We start from the raw sequence: 25480 nt of genomic DNA, 5'->3' as shown, positions 1-25480 counted from the left end.
CGTTAAACTACCTCAGGCAAATTCTAACTATTTTCGTATTCCTAAAAATGTGTGTTTGCTATTTGCGTTTGCTCGTAATCAGTAAGATTAACACACTGCCTTATCTCTTCATTTACCAAGACTTGTATGTGCCATACTTGCCTGTGTGATTTATTTAATTAGATTTGCTTTTAGAAAAAAATGGCTATTGAACATCAGATTATTATTAAACTTGCACAAGAAATGATTACATTCTTTCCTCTGAAAGGATCTTGATGGTTATCTCAACTACAAATGTGAAATTATTTTCGTTTGAAGAATGGAGCTAATACAACAAGATTGATTTATCCACTGTGTTGTGAGTTTTTATTTAGTTTATTTTATCTCACTGATGAATAAATGTTATAAATTAAATCTACTTGATGTGTACAATACAGTATTGTGTTTATTGGTATTACTGACACAACTGTCAACTTACAATGGCCGCAGCTAACCCATTTTTAGAAGATTAATTTCCTGCTAAAAAACAGAATACTGGCAAGTAAAATCAAACAATTTACTTTCATAAAATGAATAAAAAAATAGTAGTAAAAAATTGAAAAATTTAGCATATACTTGCATCGGATTTTAAATCAGATTAGGATTTTTGAAACTTTACTAAATTGATTTTTGTGATTAGCTGTTGTGAATTCTGAGGATAAAATATTGGGTAGTCAAATCATTCTTTTAAAGCGTAATTGTTGTCCTCTGCACACACTAAGGAATTCAGTCCTAAGCAACACTGTATGCTAAAAATGCAAAGGCTCATGGGTAGATACTTGTTTGTAAAATAATAACATAGCATGACCGCCTACCACATACACAGATGATGGCTCCCTCAATTGAAATATGAACTTCAATTCAATGTATTTCGGCCATTTTCAAATTCAAAATGGCTGCAATAGTTTCAATTTTCAATCTTCACAAACTGTTGTGTTTTCTGTTTGATTACTTAATCTCAGTCCACTGAGGAACACCAGCTAAATTATGCCAAGTTCACAAAATGTTGTCGGTCAAAATGAGTTGTCGGTCAGTGGTCACAAACAGTTGTCACAAACGCTGTTGTCAAGTTTTTACTGCGCAGAGTGATAACAAATAAACAGTTCAGCCCTCGAATTTATAAAAAAAAATTTGCATTTAGCGAGCCCTTGCATACAATTTAACAGATAAATATGGATATTCCTGTGTATTAATATATGTTTTGATAAATTGTACGTGGTGCTGCGAGTTATTAAACGACCATGTTGTACATGTTTCATTCATGAAAAAAATACAGATTTATGTAGTTAAAAACGTTTGGAACCTGAAAAAAAGTCATATTTAATAAATTAACCCCAAATGCAAATTACCGGTATCATACATGCATAAAAATGATTTAATTGCACATAAAAAAAATATTGTGTGTTTTACATTTCAGAGGTGGGAAGCAAAAAGTAACTATTCAGGAAATCACAAGAGTGTTTTTCTATATTTTCGAAAGCGCTTAAAAAGCGTAGAACTGAAACGGAGCATGCATCAAAAGGTTAAATGGCATCATTTAAAATTAATGCTACTTGAATATCATGACACAGCAACGGAGAAGTGAAAATAGCAGTAATAAAGTGGTAGCCTTTTCTGTTATTGATAAAAATTATTGAATTTAATTAGCTGCAAGTGAGACACCATTAGTAAAGTACTAGCATATTCATGTCAAATGACAGAACATTAGATAGTGTAACATGGTACGTGGAGTTTAGCCTTTTCACCACCAGACTTTCTCACCTAAATTTTTCTGCACGTTTTTCTTATATTCTTTAATATTTCGGGGAAATGGACCCAAATTTTGGAACCAAATTTGAGACAATTTTCAGTTTTTACCCAAAAGAATTGATTATTTTTGTTCCAATATTCTGAAGGACATTGCCGACTATAAACAGGACTATTTTGTGAATTTGTGATGAAAAGAGGGAATTAACTGGGGATGAAAAGGTTAACGCATCACCCTGCCTTACAATGCATGCCATATTTGTTCTTACATAGAATAAAAAAGAATGCTATCATACATAGGGTATGATTTGAGGTTTTGATAAAAATACAATAAAGTAAACAATTCTGAAGACATAAATAATAAATAACACTAACAATACAGGGAAACCCCTAGACAAGACATTCAAATCTCTAGACAAAAATTTTAATTGAATGTTCTGGTAAAATAAATGTGTTCCACAACATCATTTATAATGTTTTCATTCTTATTGTTTAAAATATTAATTAATAATTCTCTATTGTTTTTATTGTCTTGAGTAATGTTGTTCTTTCTGAACACACTAAAATGTAAATGCATGACAGAGTTACCACAAAAAGAACTGAATCTGTCATCCATTTTAGGAGCTCCGTGTTGGAACTCCGCCTTTTGATTTTCCAGTCACATCCTCAATGATCTGTTTAACACATTATGACAATATTATGGTATAAAATTCCTATGAAAATTTATGAGAACAAAGAGATTCAGACAGACATTTGGTTTCGCAATTGAGCACTCTAATTGTTTGAGAAGCGCTACTAAGGTTAGTGTGTATTGTGGATCAGCTGATTACATAAAACATCATTAATATTTTCAGAAATTGTTGCGATTGACTGTAAACCACTTTTTTTTTTTGGTGACAGACATATTTTCATGAATTGTATAAGTCAGATGACCATAACAATTTGAATTGTGTAATTTTATTGAGATACTGTACAGGTAGATTTATATACAGTAGTGTACTTTATTTTAGTTGGAGTTAATTTTTGCTGAAAAGACTTTTTTGGGTGTTTTGTATGTATTTTATTTTCACTGATTTTTGAAAAGTTAAATGTAAAATATAGAAAGAAAAGAATATTCGCTGGATTTTATTTTCAGTGAATCATTCCTTCAGCGAAAAAAGCGAAAATCAATTCCAAGCAAAAATAAAGTATTTTACAGTACTGTAAAACCATTTATTTTCAATTGCATTTATTTTCAGAATTTTGATGTTTTGAGTGATTTCACTGGGTTTTGAATTTAAAATTTGGCAGGTTATTTACCGTCTACATTTACTTTAGCAAACTTCACTTTAAAAAAATTAAGTATGAAATTCTTTTTTTGATATTTTTGGTGAAACGCTATGAATAATGGTTGCATTCTATTCAGCAAAGAATAAACTTTAATATTTAAAATATTTGTATAAATTATGTAAATTTTGTCTATAAGTCTGATTTTTGCTTTTGTGCTTCCAAGAGTTCTGTAGTTAACAACGCTTGGCTGAGGTTTAGAAAGATTGACTGTATGTTTTCTAATCTATTGATAACCTATTTAAGGTAAGAATTCCATTTAACTGATACACAATTTATGATTTTTTTAATGACAGAATTTATATACACGTAATATAAACAATTCCTTTCTTGTCATCTTTTTTTAAACAATGCTTCATCATTGTGACATGCTGTCTCCATCTCTTCATGATGTGAGATGATGAAGATACAGAGATAGTAATGTTAAACAACATCAATTACTTTACTAAAAAATGACAATTATTTATCGTGCGAAAAAGACCAATCTTGTTAGTCAGTAAATTTTACCTTGAGCTTAAAATACACGTATATAAATAGTCAATGAAACTACAATATTGCAAAAGTCGACAGAGAATAGTAATTCAATATTTAATATAATTATTACTTTCTAATGAGTTTAAATGGAAAATACCTTCAGTAAATCATACTATATATATATATATATATATATATATGTGTCAAGTCAAATTCTGCACTACTGAGCATTTTGCTGAGCAGATGTGCAATGCATTATGGGTGAGAAATTCAAGTTTACACCTATTCAATTTGGGACATGTAAAATACGCTATATGTTTACATAAAATTTGTGAACACGCCCTGTGCAAAGACCACCACATAAGAACATACAGTTGTACATGTGTGGTTTGACCCACAGGTTTGGCCTGTGCACAACACTTTTGAAACGATTTACTAAGTCTATTACTGTAAAATACTTTATTTTTGCTGGAATAAATTTTCGCTGAAAAGACTTTTTTGGGTGTTTTGTATGGAATTTATTTTCACTGATTTTTGACAAGTTGAATGTAAAATATAGGGAAAAAGGTATATTTGCTGGGTTTTATTTTCACTGAATCATTCCTTCAGCGAAAATAGCGAAAATTAATTCCAAGCAAAAATAAAGTATTTTACAGTATTTGTAGATTTTTCAAAACCTTTAAATCATAAAACATATTTTTAAAACATATAGAAATAAATTAATACATACCGGTAATAAATAATAGATTTTGCCATTTTTACTGACATTTCAGAATTTTGTATTTTAAAAAATTGCAGCAATTAACATGTCATCTTGCAACAAGAACGGGATTTTCCTAAGCTGAGAACAGTTAAGGGCCAAGGAGAGTTAAAGTTTGCATATAGCAAACAAAATTGTTCCATTTAATGTGGGGGAGGTTGAAGGTGATTTCAAATACTATGTGCAGGTTGTTTTCAATGTATGTTCCATTTTTTTCTTTTTGGTGGATGGGGGTGGGAGAAGATGAATGTTAAACGCAGAGATTATGTTCACTGTGCGAGTGTTTTAACTATCTATAGCCCCCTGAGAACGAAATGTGCGAAAACATTTGATAGATAATTAGCGTAGCTACGCATCATTTACTTTCTAACGTAAAACATGCAAGAATGGAGATAAAACGGACGACCCATATCCATTGCTGTATATGATAACTAATTCCCAGACGTGTCAGTGACGGAATTATCTCGGCATAAATCGGCTCATTCAATAAAGACACAATTTAGGAACTGATTCGCTCGACGCCATTATTTTTCGCTCATGTAAATCACTATTCAAATGCACTACCCCAAACGTGTATATACCAGTAATTAATTATTTTGAACGAAATTATTCATAATTTATGAAGCAATTAATAAATATGATTTTTTAGACTATAAATAGAACAAAAACGCTTGATTGTAACACAAACTACAAACACGTTTATGACTGAAACAGTTATTTGACCTATTAGGAGATAATCACTTTATTGCTACAAGTGAATGTATACCAGTTATGTGTGAAGTATATTAAATACAAAATTCTCTTAAGGTCAATGCCATAACATAAACATTTATATTTAAAAATTTTCATATATTAATTACCCATCTCAAAACATAAGTTTAAAAAAGTACATGTACAAATACAGCATTTTGCCAAAAAAATATGTAAAATATCTTGAATTGAGTTTCAATGCACCAGTCAGTGAGATTGTCAATGAATTATTAAGAAATGTAAATATGTCATATGTGAAATTGGAATGTAAAGTGTTCAATATATATGACAGGTGCCCGATAAAAGCAGAAACGGCGCATGAAAAAAAATTTTGATTTTAATAACTGAATTAAATACCAATGCAATGTACATGCTTTTAAGATTGAATTGTTTTAATGACATTTTTGTAAAGACAAGTTTTTCCTAATCTGCAAAAAGATTTTTAAAACTTATATAAGTCTCAATGGTATAACCATAAATTTGTATATATAACTAGATGATTAATAGAACTCAGACAAATGGAGAATAAAAATTAGATTGAGCCGAAAAATTTACTAATGGAACTTATCACTGTCCCAACCGCATGGGGGAAAAAAAAATCATTTGTGTTTCTGTCAAGACTGAATAATTTGGACACCATTGAACCCTTTGAGTGTTACAGTCAATTTTTGTCACCTTTCACAATTTGTAATCCACATAATAACTTATTTATAGTTTTACCAAAATTTTGCAAAACACCTATAGCCAATAGGAAACTAGGTCTATTTGGTCCAAAATAAGCTAAAAAATTATACAAAAATACAGGCAAAATTTTGCTGAAAAAATTCAAAGGGCGCACATGTGAGAACATGCACCTGTTTACTGTGCTCAAAAAACATGTTGATTACATTTTACCGGTATATAATATATACATTGATGAAATAAATTATAATAGATCAGCAACATAACTACAGAAAAATGTTGGATTACATTCACATTTCACAGATGGTAGCGATTACTGTTTTCATGCACATTTTATTGATTTTTTTTGTTACATGTACTGGCAGTATTTACTATTAAATTTGATTTCAAAATTTGATGTGCTATATTTACAAATTATTTTTTTTTATTTTTTTTCAAATTACATCTTGGAATTACAGCCTAAAACGGATTGTTTAATATTGAATGTAATGAAAATAATATAAATCCTCATTAACCTGCACATTGATATGCTTATCAAAATGGCTGCCGGAGAGAGTGTCGATGAATGTGTTGGAAATCAAAGAATTTTTGTTTCCATGACAACCAATTCCCAGTTGTTCACATTTACCAATTTACTTAATTTTGAACTGTTACTCTGCAAAACTGCCAAAAACTATTAGGTGTAAATTTAATTTCCCCCAATTTCTAGTCACATATGGTGTACTCTATTTCACATTGATTGGTAAAGTATCAATGAAATTTCAAATACATCTGTTCAATGGATGTACAGCGAGGTAAATTTTGTTTGGAGAAAAAGACTATAATATTGAATGAATGTACCCAAATTTATTATGAATATTTACCAAAACACAAAACAAAACAAATCATTCTAATCAAAATCAGGAAGGTGAATCTTCTCTATTACATGTTGCCATAGCAACAAACTCTTTAGCAGATGATGCATTCAACTTCTACCTTTTCACTCAAGGTCAGAATGACATTGACCACAATTTTCATTTCCGTAAATAAAGTCACAAACATGGCTACCTACAATTACCTTGGAGTAGCTTTATTTCCATGCAGTGAATGAATAAATGAGTCAGACTATATTCTGTTCTCAATTGCAATTTTAAGTTTAGATCTGAAGCACAATAGACAAAAAATAACTCTGATTAGTTTTGATCGTCCACCTGCTATTGCCCACGCATATATATCATATTTTTGCTCAATTGGAAGGTTTTTTCATTCATCAAGGAATGGTGCTCTTTTCCCCAGCTTCCCAAATCTAGAACATTGTATTAAATATTTCACCACTAGTCTCCTTTACTCAAATTTGTCTGTACTTTTTTCTTATATTCTTCAATATTTCTGGAAATGAACCCGACAAAATTTGAGGCAATTTTTTAGTTTGGTTATTTTTGTCACAATCTTCTGAAAAAAAGTGCAGACTATAAACGAGACTATTTCAGGAATTTTTGATGAAATGAGGAAACTGGCAATGAAAAGGTAAAAAGATAATACCCGGTATATGGATAACTTGGTATATTGAGGTATGCATGCACATTCACATAATCAAGAAAATACATATAATTTAATTGCTGCCAAATAAACTGTATTATATTGTTACATATAAAATTTAAAACAAAAAATTCAAACATGCTCTAAAAAATCAAATTATTCATATATTGCATTTAAAAAAAAATTCCTAGAAAAAAAGAACAGCAAATGGAGTCACTTGCAATTTATTTTGCAAGAGGAATAAATAGAAATATTTTTTACCTTTATATTTGTGTGCAATTAAACCATCATGAATTGTAAGAGAAATGAGCTAACCAAAATGTTTCATTTTACCAAAAATAAATTCATCTATTTTAACAGTACTTGAAAATTGATGGCTCAGAAATTCATTCTTGACAAGGCACAGGTTAACATTTATTAAAATTCCTGTCACTGCCTCCAGCAGACAGAGTTACAAACACTCTCCTCAGGAGATCAACATCTAGAAACCTTGCATAATGCCAAGATACTGAAGGATTTAGGGATGGGCCATTTATAATATAAGGGGGATGACATATTTGAGAGGGGGGCTATAAAAGGCAATATCATATATTAATTTGTTTCTGCCCAGGTTTACACATTTGACTGACTAGTGAACAGTTAATGTGATCGGTTAGAACAGGCATATTAAGAGTTATGAAGCGTTAATAGTTTTGAAATTTCATAGAAATATTTATTGATACACTGTGTTTCATTACAGGGAAATATAATCTATGAAACGTGTGCACGAATAATATGTACTCAAGACAAACAGATGTGCTTTGCTTTCAGACAGGTAATGTTGATAACGCATTGGAATGACATTGTGAAGATAACGAATAAATCAGTCAAGGCTCCGACACAGTAACAGAACAACTGTTTTAGATCATTTCAATATGTTAAAGACTTTAAAATAATTTAACAGATGATACCAAGACGAAGTCTAGAATGTGCTGTGTCTATTTTATAGTTATTTAGCCAAATTTCTTTTTTATATCTGAACATAAACATATGTAGAAGCGTAATCTTTCTCTGTCAGTGACGACACTGTTAAATATTTCTTAAAACTTTCATGTACGCCGCTATTGATGACTTACAGCTTCTATATCTATCCAATACGTGTTAATTCAGTGAAGAAATTAAATATAGATATAATGCTGCAGTATACTGTTTGTGTGTAAATTTATTATGTATATTATTTTATTAATTGATATCCTACTAATATCTAGTTACCATGGAAACCACTGAGGGTACATGTTTGTTTGTTCGTGGTCATTCCAACATTGCCCATTTTTTGTATTCTTTTCAATTCTTTTTTTAAATAGTTTCCAGTTACTCAAATGAAGTCACTGATTAGAAACATAGTCAATGCTACTGAGGGTACTTGTTTGTTTGTTCGTTGTCACTCCATTATTGCTCATTTTGGATTTTTTTTTAATTCTTCTTTTTTTAAATAGATCTTAGTTACTCAAATGATGTCACTGATTAGAAACAAAGTCAATGCCACTGAGGGTAATTGTTTGTTTGTTCGTTGCCACTTCATTATTTTTTAATTCTTATTTTTTTTTCACTTTTGGAAAAAAACAATAAGACATGCCATACAAATGTATGTATATATATAACATTTACTATTACCGGGGGGTAAATTAACTTAATCCAGTTTCACCAATTTCATTTTGCCAAACAGGGCAGCAAAGTCTGTGGCTCAAGAGATAGCTATTAATTGGATGAGAACAGAATACAGCTAGGATGAATTTATTGTGCTTGGTAGCATTAAACATTGACATAAATCAATGGGAAAAAAAACCAGACTGCACTAGACTGTGTAAATGCATGTCACATATTCATCAGTCCGATAAACCCTTTTCAATCCGTTGAACTGTTTTATTTTAGGCAATCAATTTCATTGATAAATGAACTATACGTTTTGAATAAAACCGTAATAAATTTATTTGAAATGACAGTCTGCAGCAACTACTATTAAAGTACAGGCTAGCTACTGCAGCTTAATTTTGTGGTGATTTTTTGTGTGTGTCAATGAAAATAATGGTGAAAGGAGTTCCATGTAAATTACAAGATTGTGAACATACAGTGTGAACACAAAATTATCTTAAATGGATGTCATTTGTGTACTGCATGTACATTAAAAACACACTGAGTGTAGCTGACAACTAGTACATGAATTAACCAATTACAAAATAACTTTAATTAAACTTTGACCTCCAGGGCAGGTTTAAAAAAAAGTTTCTCGCATCATTGGAATTATAAATTTTTTTTTATTTTCTTTCACTTGTATACTGAGAGATGATACATTTGATGTAATCTAGACAAAAAAAAAAAAAAAAAAAAATTGGTAATTTGGATTGGAAAAAGAAGCTTTATGCAAATTACACTGACACTAACTAAAGTGAACAAATTGCACCCTCACACAGCTGAATTTATGTAATTATGTATTTTTACCTATAAAATAAACATTCCAGGTGTAAAATCTTACGGCACAAGCACAAACATTTTTTTTCTTTGATCTGAGAATCATCGTCAAGATCGTGAACATCAATAAGATCGTCAATTAATACATTTTGACTGATCAATTTCAACTAAAGTTTAATTTCACCGTTCTGACCTTTGACCCCCCCAATCAGTTCTGTTTACATCTATGTACATCATCAGTACAGTCACTGTATTAAAACAGACATCATCAGTACAGTCACTGCATTAATTAAAACAGGCACCTCATGAATATTTAAACAATGGTTGTACAGAAAAAAAAGGCCTAGGGAGGAGGAGAATTGACAATAACATCACAGGTTTACAATCATTCTATCACTGAACTGAATTATATTCAGACAAACAACCTGATTGGATCCTATCCTCAACCTTTAATAATGAGACAATTTAGTTTTTGAAAAAAATGATGGCTTTTGCAAAAACAAAATTGCATAAAGGTTGCTGACATGCCCAAAACTTTTGCACTGCACTGCTACAAAATTCACTATTTTCACTCACGAATTTCACAAAAATGTTCTCTCGCGAAATTAAAGCTGTACATCAAACTAGTCAAATATCTTTGATGGCATCCGACTTTTAATTTTCCTTATAAAAAGATCTGATAGTTGGCTTCTATTTTGAATTACTTCTCAACTGGAGACATTGATCTTCCGATAAAAAATCCTTTTAATTCTATCTTTTTAATTACAAAAAAAAACAATGCCAGAAGAATTTGTTTTAATCACGATAGACATAAACAGATTCATTAATATTTGTAAGACCACATTTGCTATTCCAAAGTAACATCACTTTTCTTGTTGAGTGTCTTACGCATTGCATCATTTAATTTAGCGAAACAATACCATGTAACATTGAAAAAAACTCTGAAAATATAATTCATGCTATAATTCTCTGGCTGAAACATAAAAAATAGCAGTCATGGCCTCACTTCTATTACAACCAATTATTATCTTCCCTACATTCTTAGAAATCCATTCCCAGCAAAACAATAAGCTTTTTGAATAGTTTAGCATCTCCAAATTATTATACCCCTTTTGGTTACTTGATTATAACACTGTGAAAAAAAAAGAATCCGTATTACCATGGTTACACTCATCAGTACTTCATCGTTTTATTTGTATCTTTGTGGCATGTACAACATAGTTTAATTGTCTGTAAACACCCCCCCCCCCCTCCAATTAAATAAATTCTACGGATCTTTTGATTACAGCTTTTAACAAGAATTCCACTTATTGTCTTATTTGCCTGTAATTTGGGTAATTTGGATTAAGATTCACTCATGAATAAACATAGCAAATGGAAATGCTCGCTGTGTTGTTTTTCCAGTTGAAATCAGTCAAATTTTCACAAGTGTAATCATTTCGGTGAAAGGGTGAGACTTTTATAAATTGCTAGTAGTTTTACCCTTTTGAGCTCTATAACCAACTTCACATACATCATTGATAAAATAGTTCCTTTTATAGTCTGCTTATTTCCAAATGAAATGTTCAGAAAATTTCAAATTTGTTGATCAAAAACTAGAAGCAATCTCATATTTTGTCCGTTTTGGTCCAAAATTGAGATTGAATTCAGTGAAAATTACAGAAAACGTCAACAAATTTACCCCGAATTTAAGAAAGGCAAAAATGTTATGCTCAAAATGATGAGCAGTCAATGTATTCCAATGTTAGTAAATAAATAACACACATCTGACAATGTATATGTGATTGCCATGTATTACTGAGGTACATGCAAATCTGAATATCAAACGCACTATGGTTCTACAGATCATCATCTTTTAATTAACACATTGAATAATGCTTGTCTCAAATTCTTGATTGGAAAAGAAAAATCTCTAAGGTTTGTGAGAGACAACAACACCACTTTAAAAACACTGTATTATCTGATGAAATTATGAAATGTTATACACAATTTATAGTGCAATTATGGGTCTCATTTGATGTATACACTGCCAATGTCAAGCATTGTTTGTTTACAAATTTGAATGTGCTTTACAAATGTATATGATGGTGCATTGGTAAGCTTTGATAACAAAAACCCTGAGATGCAAATGAAAATCATAAACATCTCATTTACAACAAAAGATAGACATAACTAGCCTACAACCCCCACCCATAATTCTTCTTCACCATTGCATTAACTATTCCACCGATCTATGTAACTACCGGATATATGGTATTTGAAACACTGGAGGTGAATTAAGATGTGAGAAAATTCAACACTACTTAGGGGGCAAAGTAAAGTTTCAGCACACTCCTACTCTTATCAACATCTTAACTTGCATTTGCGTTTTAGGTTCATTTACTTATAATTTCACATTTCATGAAAATACAATGTACATCATCTTGCAGTGTGCTTATCCTACATACCCGTATTGAACACATTAAATTTACTGTAACAGTAGTACATGGGACAAAAGTAATATAGTTTATGTGACAATATTTGTTTTTTAACATTACAAAATTAACTCTAATTATTTTCAAATTGTTTCTTTTTCTATGAAACAAGAAATGCCAACTTACATAGATAATTATATCTAATGTTAATTACATACAGCATAACCATGCATGTTATGTCCATTGCATTTTAATAAAAGACGAACCACAGTACAGCAAATTTGATCACAACCTTCAAGACTTAATATAATTGAAAGAGTGACAGGTCAAAATTATTCTATCCAAAACTTATATGCTTTATGTGGGACACTATTTTTTTTTAATTATTAGTTTAACAAGTACATCTCAAATTCATTTAGGTACTTATACTATGACATTTTTTCACTCTACTAAAAGCTTATCTCCTATAGAGGTACATGAATCTATTAGAAGCATTTCACAAATCCATGTACATACATGTATCATTCACGTTCATCTCCGATTGTGGTGTTATATAACATATCACTTTATTTACATTTATGGAATATATTTTCAGAAGCTAATTTGAATGCTGTGCACGTTGCTTATAACCACGTTTTTCGCGTTATATTTTATGTCAGTCGCAAATTTCTGAAACTCAGATTATAAATGCTGTTCCAACATTTCTAAGTGTCCTAGAGTTGTTTTTGGACAAGATTGACTGCTAGTGAGAAATATTTAATTGCAGCAGCCATGTCAACTGAAAAAGGGTCTTTAGGCCAGACTTTTATTATCCTTTGTTTTGCGAACCCGACGAATGAACAGGAGCCAAAAATGAAATAAAAGTATAATTTTATTTCAGCGTAATTTCTCGCGCCCGCCGACTTGTAAGCGCAAAAAAATGCTAAAAAAATATTATTTTTATCTTCATTTTTTACCGCCCACTGCATAACAAATCCAAGTTGCATTTTCGTGAGAGTATCATGATCAAAGTACATGTACTAAAGTCTCACGCAGATGAGAAACAAGGTTATACATAGAATAACATTTTATTTCATTTCTTCTCTCCGATCAATGATCTCACTTACAATTTTTTGAGAATCACACAAATCGAATGGAAAAAAAGAATCAACTTAATTTTTTTTCCGCCCTCCTTAAAAAAAAATGCCTTATAAACACTCGCGAAACAAGGAATAAAAAAAGTCTGTTCTTACTGATATTTTAACAACACCCTATTTGTAACTTCTGTATTGATTTTCTGCTCTTTACCGGTAGTAACTTTTAAGTTTTTTGTTATGAGCTAGTTCTTAAAATGAACTATTATTATTATACCATTGGAAGGACACAAATGGCCAAAATGTTTGGTTTGTATCAGATTGTGGTTTGTTATATGCACTCCATTTTGATTATGTATTGCTGTAAACATGTTTCTACTGCCGGTAGTAAAGGTTGTCCTCGGGTGTTATGTACGATACTATTAATTTCCTTACTAATGTTACAATTAAGCACACGACTTAAAAATATCTTGCCCTCAAACCATACATATTAAGTAGAAGCAATTAAGTTAAGGAGAGTTTAATAGTTGTATCACAAATCCATAACCCCCCAAAATACCTAATGAATCATTTCATTTTCCATGAGAGGTTAACAACTAAAAGGTTAATGGGCATGAAGCGATATTATTTCACATTTTTTTTCAGATTTCACAAAAATTTAAATTGAACAATACAGTACATGATGATTATTTGAAGAAGAGAGTTTTTTTCTTTTATATACAGTTCATAAAATTCTAATAGAATCCTTTGATTGTTGCATCTTGAATGCAATGTACATACGTCATATGGATAGCCAATTTAGTTCTTTATTATCAGTGTGCATGATGACGAAAACAAGGCTTTTTCATAACTTAATATCAGTAATGAGCGGAAATAATAGGACATTGATGATACCGCAAGCATGGTTGCTTAGCAACCATTGAAACCAAAACTCTTCTGTTAGATCGCCACCATACATGTATACCCCTGAATGTAGTTGAACATACCCGTAAGGTAGAGATGCAGTTTACCTGATAGGTTTTTTTATTAGTTAATTAGTAAATCAAGATGACCTCCCTTGTCCACAAAACTATATATTTTCGGAACGCTTATTGTATGAATTTTAAAAATTTTTTAGTATTTTTTTTTTATGGACACTGTAGTTTGAAATATGCACAAAAAAGTGATTTAAAAAAAATTAGCTCCTAAACCATGCTTCTGTTTCCTGTCAAAATTGGTTTGTGGGTACATCTGTTTACTATGAAGAAAGTGTCGTCTTGAAAACTGTCTACCAGTTGTCAATTTTGCAGGGGAGCAGCTCAAATTTCACTACTTCAAGTTTATGCATAAATTAACACTCAGGGTAGTTGTCTGTAAGATTGTTGTAACACTGTTCAACCCAAAACAATGCCCCAACAGCGTTTTGAAGATAAACACATTGTCAATCATCTGTGAAAATTTCAAAACAAAAGGTCAAAGCGTCTAGGAGCTATTTTTTTTAAAGTTCTGGGATGTGCACTAAAAAGAAGCTGAGATAATTGCTAATTTGCATAACAATTCACTCAGTAAGAAGTTTGCTAATGCTCATAATTAAAATGGCTGTAACAGTTTCAAATTTAAATGTATTATCGTTTTGTTAAAAGTTAAATATAGTGCATAATATGGAGATCCCGTCATTTCTTTTTTTCAACATGTTTCTTTTTTATTATTTATGTACAGCCTTGCTAAATCTTGCTAAAAATTCAAAAGAGAGAATGTTTGCACATGTTATCTATATTTTAAAATCGTTTTTTTGAGTATGTTCCAGTATTCACAATTCAACAAAATTTTAACAGTCTATAGCCAAGACGGTTTGGATTATAAAAAGCCAAAAAAAAAAATTTCACTCCCAAGTGCCCACAAACATGCATCTCTACCTTACTTAAGTGACTCAATTTAAACATGTTAGATGAATATACCCCTTAACAGGCAAACATGCTGGATGAAAATACACCTTAAGTGGCTCAATTTAAACATATAAATATACCCTTTAAGTGACTCAATTTAAATATACTGGATGAAAATACCTTTTAAGTGACTCAATTTAAACATGTTAGATGAATATACCCCTTAAGTGACTCAATTTAAACATGTTAGATGAATATACCCCTTAAGTGACTCAATTTAAACATGTTAGATGAATATACCAGTCACTCAGAAAACAAAAGTTATAAAGATTCAATTTGAACAGATTTGTTAGGAATTGAGACTATTATCTACATATACATTTTATAGTCCCACATCAACATGAAACTAATAAGCAAAAATCTGTATCAGCAACGATTCGAGATATTAGAATGTGATAATATATGTGAAGTTTAATGTGAAGGGAAAAAACAGGATAACAGTGATGTGTGAAATTAATTATAACCAGTTTCATGCAGTAATAAGATCTAAAGTGGAACATTTCCTAGACTTCAAACACTCTCAGATTTCCATTCATTTTGTACATACAGCACTTCACAAAAATTTACTTTCAAACCGACAACAATAATGACAGTCATCGATTTAGTGCTCAAAGTATAGTTTCATAAATGCCACCGATTCAAAATGGCTACCATTAACAGTATGCAATGATATAAGAATATTATTTCCATGGAAACGAGTTTGGTGATTCGGTGTTGTTTTTATTATTTTTGTATCTATTTGGTGATAAAGTGTCAACTTATTCAGAAATATGTAGACGAGAAATGAATTCAGAGGAAGTTTTTTTTTTTAGCTCAATTGAATGTTTATGTTGTTGTACATGTGCTTTATAACCATCCATGGCGGTATAGAACAAGTGAGATTTGAAAAAGCAAACAATCACTCTTAGATGTCAATTTCTCTTCTCAAGATTTAAGAATGATAATTTGTTTGCTCTAATTATATTTGTATGTTTGCAAATTGTTTTTTTTTTACTCTGCCATTTTACTCACATCATTTCAATGGGGGGCTTTGTCTTTTTATGTATAGGCAATATTTCTCCTCAACATGTCAAGTTATTTTGAGTTTGTTTGTTTACAGTTTATTATTCTATTATAATAGTGTTTTTTTCATTTTAACCATCATGCCACCATTCCAGTGTAGCTTTGCTACCTACATAAAATGATGAATTTCATATGTACAATTCCACTGTAACTAACAGGACCACTAGCAGTATCATAATAATTCTTGTAGTTAAAGTTTTCTGTTTTTACCATGTTAAAGTCACAATCACTTTGGTTTACCATGATATCTCACTCTCAACGATAACTGTTTATAAATAGATGATGTTTTAAAATGTCTATAGTGCACTTTTTTTGCAATTCTGATTTTTTTTAAGGCAGCCTCATGGTGCTCCGTCAGTTACTAGTTCCTTGAGTGCAGCTTAGGTTGTTGCCATAAATAAAGTTAATTGAAGATTTTTGTCTTTAGCTGAAATTGAGGCGGGATGGTCAAATACTGATCAATTTGATGAAATTGTTACCCGTCCAAGTTATCTGATATCTATGGTAATCACTGATGTAATTCAATAAGAAAGCGACTCTGTCTCTATATCCTTCATCCCTTAGAGACGGTTGCCATGGAAACAGGCAATATTCATCATGCCAGTGATCATGATGCTATATGTAACAGATTTGAAAATAATTGTATAATAATAATGATGATAATAATAATAATTATATTGTCACCTGTTTAATTAATAAAAAAATGAATAATTTAAAAAATGTACATTCATTAACATAAGCTAAAAAGGTAATGTGGATAATATTTTAAATAATTCTGTTTAATAACCAACATCTTGAAAGAAGGTATGACTTATCGTGAACAAAATAAACATGTAGGTTCAATAGAGAAGTATGAAATGATTGTAATTCATTTGTTTTAGTATAAGTGAAATCACACTAAAGTACTCATTATTTCATTTAATGAATAATACATGTATGTTTGTTGTGAGGATGTGATTTTGGCATATTCCGACTGGATCCATACCTGATAAAAACATGGTGTCATTAATTCCAACGTAAACATCAAAGATAAACTCTATCTTGATTCATCCTAATTCATGCGCGTTATATTTGCTAGTGTGTATACCTGGTACATGTATTTCCATAAACATAATGGGGAAATAAATAACCAAGGGTTTGTTTACATTGTTGTTGCAAATCTTATTACTGACAAAAGTTAAATAGTACTCAAGTTTTGGATTCAACAACTTCAGTAATAGGATGTCTGGTCTGTGAGAGTTCCCCTTATGTAACAAATAATTTAATCTCATATAGATCAATGCAATGCAATTGGAGTATCATTTTCACCAAAAATGATGAAAATATTTGCTAAATTTTGAGAATTTAAGGTTCTATTTTGAAATGTTCAAATTTAATAGAACAATCAATCAGAGTTGTCTTCAAGTTTTCAAAAAGTGGAAAATAACATTTTTTACTAAAAATTACAAAATCAAAGTACATTTATGTTATTAACATATCATATTTCGTATTGATCATTTTGCTACCAGAAGTGTACATAGAATAACTACAGTAATTACAGTAATTTTCTTTGTTTCCATGGCAAGGAACTCGAGAAATCTAATATCTTTTATTTGTTAGATTTTGTGCAGCTGATGCTACCAAACTTTCCTGACAATTTGACATCTTTGCCCAGTCTATATTGATCTTCTGAATTTGTTTATTTCAAGGCAACAGACTAAAGCGACTATAATACTAAATCCAGTAAAGGGCATGCAGTTATCGTCACCAGCCAAGATTCATTTTTTCGGCTCTTGCCTCAGGGGGAGTGTGTTTACATTGAGTTTATAAAACTATACAATTCAGATAACGCCATGCATGTCCCCTGTTACAAAATTTAATAACTTTTCCTGACGAGAACAAATAATTTCCTGGGGTGTTTATATAACAGTTTTTTCTAAGTTTTCATTATTTTTTCTATAAACCGAGCCTTTTTTATTTCATTTCAGATACAAGTAATCATATGTATGAATAGTAAAGTTGGAGAACTATTTTCCCCCCATGAGGATGCAGTATAATTACGCAAATAGTGTTACATACTGGCATTTCATTATTTTGATATATGATGCTCAGTGGGGGGTGGAGAATTATCCAAAGAAATCCTAAGCCTTACAGTCCATTGTTCTTCAGAAATTTGTCCTATGAAATAAGAGCCACAATTTTATCAATAGTAGTTTGCATTTCAAATATTTAAAATAAATATAAATTTTTTTTTTCACTAAAGTGAAATACACATGTAACTGTTTGAGGGAAAAAAAGTCTGAAAAAATCTCGTTTAGTTTTTGTATTATTTTTGTTTTTGTATTAAAGAATGCTCGTTAAATAAATAAATTTCAACCATAACTGTTGTTTTAATTTTTTGACAGCCATTTTTAACTATGATTTTTAACTTTAGATAAAATAATCTTTAATGAAACCATATCCCAGTGTGGGATCTTGGAAATTAAGGGTTAACATAAAGTAAAAGGTATAAACCAATACAAATTAACAAAAAATGTTTTGAACTTTTTGGTCACAGGAACTGATGGTAACCGATGGTAACCAAATGCTAAAAAACAACACTATTCTCCTGAATGTTTGACATTTTTTATCTAGATTTTGTGACCCACTGTATAAAATTAAAAAAAAATTAACAAAACATAAAATTTTTAATGGTAGCCACAGTCATCGCACAGCACAGTAAATTTTGTGTAAACAAGCCACATTTTTCACATGTGTGGTGAACATGGCACATTACGATGAGCATACTAGGACTATACTATGCGACTTTAAAATAAACCATTTTGACCTAATTTATGAGGATGTTCTTGAGCTCGCTCTGGAAGTTTTAAAGTTTAAACTTAATATCACAGAGATTATAAACAAGGATTTGTAAAACTTTCCAAAACTAATACACAAGAGATTTCTAATAAATTATGAAAATAAATCTCAGTTATATTCACATATTTATTATTTTGTATGTTTTTATAAACTTACTTCCATGTACATTTAATTGCACAAATGCTTTGTTTACTCACCTGGATATGGCACGATACATTTTTAATTCAATAAAACTAATATGAAACGTGAAAAAAATATAAGAGGCTGAGACTGGAAAAAGTGGGCAACGTAATTACGTTCTATGACATGTTGAATTTGAAAGTAGTTGCAAGAGTTGTTAGTAGATGAGAATTTTGATAATTTTTCTGAAAAAACGGCAATCATCAAGTCACATTCAATTAGTCTTTACCTCTGACAGGAGATTCTGAAAACTTGCATATTTCCCCATATGGAGATTGTGAACCAGCTGTTTTCAGTAACTTAACAGAACACAATATGAAATCAGACATGATATGCCAAATTCAAAAAAAAATTATTTGCATATAGGTCAACATTTTTATGAAAATCTAGTCAATTTCGATGGCATAGAGGAAAAAAGTAAAGCTCTTTTGTAAATTAACAAAAATAATTATAACTTACTGTATTATAATACATTTACAGTATTTACACTGAAATACAAATGTGTGTGATAAGAAAAAATATATTTTTGTAAATACAGTAAAAACATTTAATTTTCACTGGGTTTTAATAATTTCATGATCAATATTTTGATCATGTTCACTGGATATTCAATGAATTCCAAATATAACAAGCCATGCATGGCACAGTCCCTGTTAGTTATCGAATTTAAGATACCTGGTTTATAGTTATACAATGTATTTATAAACAAGCAGCCTGTCGGCTGAGATAGCTGTTAGCAATGCACATTCCAATTAAAGAACAGAAAGTATCATTAAAAAATAAATAATATGTATAGTACATTTCAATGTATTAAAGCAATCAGACTTGCTGTGAATTTGAAAATATCACTTTTAACCAAAAACGACAAAAATATTCATCAAAATTAGATAATTGAAGACATTATCAGAAAATGAACAAATCTGAGAGAGGTCTACATGAGACACCTATATTTATAGTATCAAAGCAATATGACTTGCGGTTTTTAACAAGAAGTTGAAAATATCACTTTTTCCCAAAAATGACAAAAATATTCATCAAAACTAGATAATTGAAGATATCATCACAAAATGAACAAATCTGAGAGAGGCCCACGTGTAGTACCTATATATGTAATATCAAACCAATTTCAGATAGATGTGTTCAGTGGCTCTGGAGAAGAGCATTTTAAATGATATTTGCTATTTTTCCAAAAAAAAAATAACTTTTTTATTTGATTAGATAACCCATTTGTCAATAATTCTACTTCAAAAAAATTCAGAATGGGTAGAATTCCTGTGTATAATTAACAAATATCACTGAGGGCAGTATAACAAACAGGAACAGCATGCTACTATATATGCAAGGAATGAGACTAGAAATTAAGTCTAACAAAACTCTTTTAAAAATGAAATGTACTGTAAAACCATTTATTTTCAATGGTATTAAATTTCACTATTTTGATATTTTGAGCAATTTTACATTTAAGGTCACCAACATAGCAGGAAAACAATGAGTTCTATTGTTAAAATTCATGTTCGCGTAGATTTGATTTCGTGGATTTATCTAAATATTTTTTTTTTTTCAAAAGTGTTGTATAATTAAATGAGTGTTGCGCAGTTATCAACTTTTCCGTTTTTTATCAAATTATGAAATATTTATTTGGGGAAAAACTGCTTAAAAAGAACAATTTTCATAGGAATTAAAGAATTATTTCATACAAAAAATGAACTGTTATCAGAACGTGACAACTATGACTTCATCTTGCAACTACTTGTATTTTTCCACCCTATGTACCCAAGTGGAATTTTGAGATACAATGAGAACTGTTTACAACAGGAAGCAATAGAAAATGCTGTAGATCAAAATCACATATAGACTGGCGCAGTCGGGGCAATTAATTTGTTGTTGTAATTATAAATAAAATTAAATAAATCGCGAAATGGAGGTGTTAGCGCGACTGGTTTATTCTGCGGGAAATTCATTGCTATTAAATATTCAAGAATGCACAAATTATAATGAGGTTGGCGCGGAAATGCGTGCATAATGAGGTCAACATGGTAAAGGTCACACTGCAGACCAAACATGGCGGCACGTTGAAATTCTAGTTTGTCGTAGTCGTCGTAACTAGACTTAGAATGTAGCATAGAAACTATAAAACGTAGATTTTAATGTAGTTTCTAGTCGTAGAATTAAAAAAAAAAAAACGGCTGATACAATCAGCCGGCGTCTTCTCGGTCAGAGTTCAGTTGAAGTGATGTTGTGATTGGCTTAGATGATTGTCAATTAGAACACTCATTAACATAACTACCCGTCGAAAAAGGTTCCTGCAGTGTCGAGAGGGCCATGCAGAATAAACCAGTCGGGGTGATTTCGCAGTTATAGGGGATTTCGCGCTAACACCTCCATTTCGCGATTTTTTTTTATTTTATTTAAACTACAAAAACAAATTAATCGCCTCGACTGCGCCAGTCTATATAAAAAATTATGTGTTATGCGGAAAATAGCTTGATGACCATATATTTTTTTATCTTGGTTTTTTGAACAGGATAAAATAAATCCATATTGTAAACTTGATGGAAATCTAATCAATTGTTATATTAGTAGCCAGCCACCTTCATGGTCTATGGCATGTATTTCTTTCCAACCACAGTTTAATTCATTACAGAGATTTATGAATATGCCCGCACGCACAGATTTCAGATATACAACAAACAGCCGTGCAAACTTCAACAATCCAATAATTACGTCATGACAGAAGCGTACTTGTAATACATTTTTCTTCATTTAGTGATTTTCACAAAACAACAAGCACAGGAAAAATAATTAGTTTGGATAAATGAAAACAGCATCCTCATTATCGATAGTAATAGTAATGTTGTTTATACATAATGTGGTAACTAATGACGTTAATAACGATTATTGTTGAAAACGGGGGTTGTAATATTACCTGCCTTTCACGCACGTAGAGTTCTTTTGTACGGGTGAAGCGACGAAAAACGTTATCCCGTGCTTAAAAAACGTGCGCGAACGCTCAGTACGAACTAAGAAATGACAAGCACGGACTAAATCTTATCGTTTTTTAAGACCCAGTCTGCCAGATGCAATATCAAGGTCTTTTACTTCTTTCAGAGTCTTTAGTGTATCCTTCTGAGATCGCATGTTTAGCCCGATATCGTCACTATATACGAGTATGTAAATAGCAGTACAAGGAGGGAGAATACGCCTTTTCCATGAAATGATATCTTTATTTACGCAACTCGGCGCCTGTAAACCTCGGGTGCGCGCAGACAACACTGTACTCACAGCGATGACTGCTAACTGAATACCACGAAACGACGACCACAATCAACACAGGGAATCATCTAAATATTACAGATTTGCCGTGCAGTCAACAGCGATGTACAGTGTCAATGCTATCGGGTTTTTGAACCTGTGCATAGTATGTACTAAGTCGTTGTATGTGTCTTATCGCTTACCTTGTTTACGTTCTTCGTAAGCCCGATAGCACACGACTCACAGCACTCCGTATGGAATATATCCGATGATATAAAACCTGCCGTTGGATTAGTTCCTAATCTGCCTAATACTGTGTTATTATGATTATATCATCCCAGTGTTCATGGTGGAAGTGCTCAGTCATACAACGTACGTACTGCAACTCGACGGCTCGGCATCCATCTGAGGTGCAAGTCATATGACAGTTGACCTATGACCTGAAATTGAGGGTTTTTAAATAGAGAGTGACTGCAGGGGGTTGGGGTTGGAAATTGATCGCCTGCCAAACTACTGAAACAATTTCAAACGTACCATTAAAGCAGAATTCTATAGAACTCAGACTAGAAAATATTTTTTTAAGTTATCAAAATATAAGCACGCAACAAATCCATTCATAATAAAAAAAAATATGCGGTCATTGAACGACCGAATAGATCCCGAGTTCCGGAGTTTTTAATAACCAGCAACAGTATATCTTGAAACCAGCGATTCTCCATTTTTCCAAGCTGGCCTTGTCGCATTTTTTTTATGTTATACTATTTACCCAGTAGATATGATAAAAATACAATATCCCACATCAGAAAACATGAACACATTAAAAGAGACTTATTGTTAAAAAAATACATTATACTTTATACAGAACCTAGAATTCAGAAAACAGATTTTTATAATTTTGTTAGTGATATTGAGTAACAATCCCACAGTGTAGCCATGTCTAAACTAGCACGTACATATCGTTCCGGACACAGGAATAATACAAGTCGCATTTTAAATCATAGACTATATTCTCATACTAATATATATATAAGTGGTATTCCACTAATTCTAGAATAATTAAAAATACACTCTACCACGACCTGACATACCTCATAATTATTTTTCACGGATAAAAAAAGTGCATTGTGATCTTTCCGTACATTTATGAGAAACATGATTTACCCATACGGTGTTGACCTGAAACGCCATCAGCGGTGAAAGTTACTGATTCATTGTTACAAGGTAGTTTCGTGTTTCGTTTCGTTTGTCGCTTTCGAAGAGAAAGCAAGCGATATTTTGGTTTTCATTCCGTCTGTAATACAATTTTGAAGCGACCACGGATTGTACTCGTTAGCTTACAAACACATTCCATGTTCGAAATTTCCAGCATTAATACAATGAGGGTGACAGGGTGTATTTTCGTGTAATCAATTGTTTTTATTTTCGTAATAATGTAATTTAAGTAAATAAAAAATCGCAAATTCGTAGACATGGGCAAGGTGTAAAATGTTATTCGTCCGTAATTTGTACAAAGATCTTATATTTTGGAAGCGTATAAAGCATTATCCAAATTAAATGTCGTAATTCCTACGCAATTTTCAATTTTGATTCTTAAACACAAATTATTATAAAAATGTAATTAGGAATTTGCTTTATCTATAAATTTTAAAAACCTATTTTTGACAATGATGAGTGTTTTGTACATTGAGATTCTCTCACTTACTCGTGCCGGGCAGGGACCACCTTATCATGAATTATTTATATGTTTTTAGAAAATTATTTATTTGACCCGCACCCAAGTGCATGTTTTACGTCATCAAAAATTATAGTTAAAAATCACGGTATTTAATACATTTGTTTATCCTTTCCGGAGTTATTATTGTCCCACCCCAAATAAAATGTTGACCCCTTAATGTCATTGATGCGAAAATGATGAATTATACTCCCGCTAATTCCACATTGACACCCCATCGAATAACAGCCATCTTCGTAACATGGAGGTAATATTATTACATGCATGGAACTATTAAACAAAGACTTGCATATTCCAAACTCGAAGTAAAAGTAAACATTTGTTTATGAACAGCGAGATTTTACCAGTCAGTCAATACAGAGTTCATCTCTGTTTCCTCTCCTCTTATTACAGATAAATTCAATTCATTATCTTTCATGTCTTACGTCGTTGAAATCGACAAGAGGGCGTAGGTTACTACGTCACAAGAGGGCGTAGGTTACTACAGTAATCTTCGAACGATATTAGTAATGGAAATGTTGTTCCTGATACAGGCCGACATGCGTACGCGTTGGAAAAATCTACAAGTATGTATATATAATGAGTAATATATGTATATGTTGATAATATCTGAAAAATTACAACAACATAAACACGATATTCATGTTTCATACTACGATTAAACTTCCCAAACAGCAGTAAACATGTCGCATATTACAATTAATTACCGATTCAATTTTAAATATATCACTCCGCCATTTAAAACAAAATTTTGGTTTTTGCAAAAATTCCACTCACAAATCTAAAACCAATCATGAATTGTATTATGATATCATATTAGTGGTGTTCACGCACAGCTCCCTGGCACGGGCTAAGAGGTCAAATACCTTAGCCCGTTCAAAGAAATGTAATGATTAAATCTAGCCCACAACGCCATAGTATTCAATGTTCACTTGGAAGATATAATATTACATTCATAACTATTCATTCAGCATACCAATTCTGACATGACAATCAATCAATCCAAAACAAACGAACTGACAATGAGACTCTGTGCTCCTTCCTGTTATTCCGTACTTTCTGAATTACCTTTGGTATTGTTTTATAACTACCGTGGAACTTTGTTGAACTAACATGTATACCTCCTGGTTACTGTACTGAGTAATAATAGTTGAAGGGCGGTAGTCGTTGCGCCACGCATGCGCGAGATATATGGGTCTTATATAAACAAAGATGGCGACTTTGACTTTTGGGCAGATCCAGGGGCAGATCAACGAGTACAAACTGAGACGTTACCAAGCTTT

General features: G+C 31.4%; 1 protein-coding gene across 2 annotated transcripts in view; it reads right to left on the bottom strand.

The window, feature by feature from the left end:
- LOC102800598 (endothelin-converting enzyme homolog) overlaps positions 1 to 22866 on the bottom strand; it is a 67559-nt gene extending 44693 nt beyond the window's left edge. For both annotated transcript variants that reach the window (XM_085508678.1, XM_085508679.1), the window contains exon 1: positions 22669 to 22866. The gene's annotated coding sequence lies outside the window, so the exon portion shown is untranslated. The remainder of the gene's footprint in view (positions 1 to 22668) is intronic.
- Positions 22867 to 25480: the final 2614 nt, after the last annotated feature.

Source organism: Saccoglossus kowalevskii, chromosome 15, assembly GCF_978046115.1.
Source record: "Saccoglossus kowalevskii chromosome 15, keSacKowa6.1, whole genome shotgun sequence".
NCBI classification, from domain to species: Eukaryota; Metazoa; Hemichordata; class Enteropneusta; family Harrimaniidae; genus Saccoglossus; species Saccoglossus kowalevskii.
The sequence above is the reverse complement of the archived record's forward strand: the minus strand, read 5'-3'. Positions and strand labels throughout refer to the sequence as shown.